General features: G+C 32.6%; 1 long non-coding RNA gene across 1 annotated transcript; it reads right to left on the bottom strand.

Moving 5' to 3' along the window:
* Positions 1 to 441: 441 nt before the first annotated feature.
* LOC127831898 (uncharacterized) lies at positions 442 to 2,217 on the bottom strand. Its single transcript, XR_008026538.1, has 3 exons — positions 2,139 to 2,217; positions 1,289 to 1,404; positions 442 to 1,031 (listed from the first exon to the last, which is right to left on the bottom strand). It is a non-coding gene; the product is annotated as an uncharacterized LOC127831898 (long non-coding RNA).
* Positions 2,218 to 2,797: the final 580 nt, after the last annotated feature.

A 2,797-nucleotide genomic window follows, 5' to 3' on the forward strand; every position in this document is an offset into this window, starting at 1 on the left:
TATTGTTGCATTAGTTTATTACATAGTATAGATATTGACAATCATTCGCCATGTGTTGGTGATAATGTCATGTTATAAATTATGTCGTTGTATTCAGTGTAACAAGTGTATGCTTATCTTTAGCGTTAATTATTTTGAAGAGAATATAAAAAGTAAATGAATAAATATTATATTATATGATTATATATGTACGATTCTGTGTTGTGGATGGATGCAGCTCTGAAGAATGTCAAGACGTATTTCGAATTAAGGAGTATTGTATTGTATACACAACCACATTGCATACATTGTTTACTGTCAATTACCACGGCCTAGAGTAATTATATGCAGGCAGTTAATTATGTAAAGCAATCGTGTAAAACCCTAGTATTAGAAACCCTGGCTGCTTATGATTATCGAACTAGCTCGTGACAGCGGTATTTTAAATTGAAACCAACGAAAAAACATCGCAAAACTTTAATCAAGTTATAATTAAAAAAGAATCACAGATTCGATAATACAAATCACAGATGCGATATATTAATGAATAACGTAAATCCAAATTATTGCACAATTATTTGAGAATGATTTCAAACACACAAACGAACTAAACGAAACCTAAAAATTAATCAAATTCGGATAACTTAAGAATCATTTTGAAAAGTAAAGTAAAAGTAAAACAACGAATAAAATAACGTAAAACGATAATGAAGTTACACAGACAAATTGTAAACCATTATGATTTTTAATCAGTATTCACGGATTTATGTGAAGTCCTCACGTATCGAGAAAGGTTTGTTTTGCGTTTGTACGTTTTGAAACACTCCTCACTACTGTAACACTTGTCATGCATGTGGGTATTGACGTGCTCTCTGAGGTCATTCGCACTCCTAACTGCCAACCCACACTGGTAACATTTCACCAATCCCTCTTTTTTGCACTTTTCTCTCTAGCCACGAGTAGGTACTTGTCCGCAAAGCTCCTGCCGCACTGTACACACACGTGACATTGGGGTCCTTTGTTCGTTGAAGCCTTCTAAGATTGTAGGCCCTCTGAGAAAAAAACAACATATTTTATTCACGTGACATTTCAATGCGTAAACACGCTATTTAAAAAATGTTAGTATCTGAGGACACGCGTTCGTTAGTTTTAAATTACAAACGATTTGACGATTATTGAGTTATTTCAAAATATATGATAACCTAAGAGATGAGATATATTGTATATTTGTGTTGTTTCAAGAAAATCCGTTTATCTGGTTAGCATAACTGTATAAAAATGTAACTATTTTTTAGGTATTTAATCTTACCTGAAATGCTTTCCCACAGCAGTTATAGTTTGTAGAGTTAGCGTGTCCCCTAATGTGGCGCAATAATCCAGCTCTGGTCTTCGACATTTTTCCGCATTCGGAGCATTGAGCCATACCTTAAAGCAAATATAATATTAAAAATAATATACGATACATTACTTCACCTTACAGTAGTGTTTGGTGCCAAAATAAAAATGGAATTTGATACAATAACATAAAGTGTACACTTATTTAAGGTAAGCATGGACTTGTCATCGATTTAAGATGCTCCAGCGTAAGATTTTAATATTGTAATGGGGATTTTACAGAATGCTTGTAAATCATAATTACGTATTAGTTCAACTAGCGGTGCAAGCGTAGTGTATAGCCATTATGTGTTTTACATGCTAGCGCATTTAAAAATCCCGTTTCATATACATTGTTGACAAGCATTTTTTTGAACAACTAAATAGAACTGAAAAACTTAAAAACAGTATACCACACAGATCCGTTGAAAAACGTATACCACACAGATCATATAACTGTAAGAATAGTTTTCTTGAATTTTGTTTCGTAAATAAATAACAGAAACCTGAAAATGGATGCAAAATGATGTAGTGTAAGCTCCGCCCATAAAATTTATTTCTTAATTTCACCAGAGGTGATGTTTTTGTGTAAAAAAAAAAATGTCCCCACACTGATCCTACCCTTGTCTAACCGTTCAAACGCGCGGTTGCACTTTACTGAAAAAATACTTATTTGTTTTATAAAATCATGATACCTATAGAAAACTCTCATGAATGAGCGGGCTCTCCACTTTATCCCATTAAAAATGGTGACATATTAAAAAAGTTATCCTTAAAAATCTTACCTTCGTCGCGCTTTTGTTGATATTTTACTCCCCACACAGATCTTAAAAAGTCACGTGGTATAGGCACCGTGACTATAAACCGTAGTTCTTGCGAACATCTACACACTGAGTTAACTCTAAACGTTACGAAAGATATTACTCGATTCCATAAATCCGCCACTACATTCCCGATCGTTTATTCGAATACCACTGGAAGTATTTCATGTAATGTTAAAGGGGCCTTTTCACAGATTTTGGCATGTTTTGAAGTTTGTCATTAAATGCTTTGTATTGATAAATGTTAACATAGGATATAAAATCCTCCAGAAAAAGCAAGAATAAACGCTATTTAAATTTTAATATAAACAATATGTAGCACACAATTGGGGACATCTAGAAAACTGCTATATGTTAAAAACAATCTGATCGTATAATCGCCATTGCACTTTATGCAAGAAATATCTTTAAAAATATATTCGGCGTATACCCTGATTTTGAAAATTAAGGTTGAACATTGACATTTTGAGATAATTAAATTAAAAGCAGAGTTATTTTTTTGTCTCCAGCTGTTTGTTGATTATCCACCACATGAAATGTTTGTTATGCAGTGTATAACATATTAATGCATACACATTTTAATTCTTGTCTATATATATTTATATGTCATTGCATAGTTCATA

The sequence above is a fragment of the Dreissena polymorpha genome, chromosome 5, assembly GCF_020536995.1.
Source record: "Dreissena polymorpha isolate Duluth1 chromosome 5, UMN_Dpol_1.0, whole genome shotgun sequence".
In the NCBI taxonomy this organism is placed as follows: Eukaryota; Metazoa; Mollusca; class Bivalvia; order Myida; family Dreissenidae; genus Dreissena; species Dreissena polymorpha.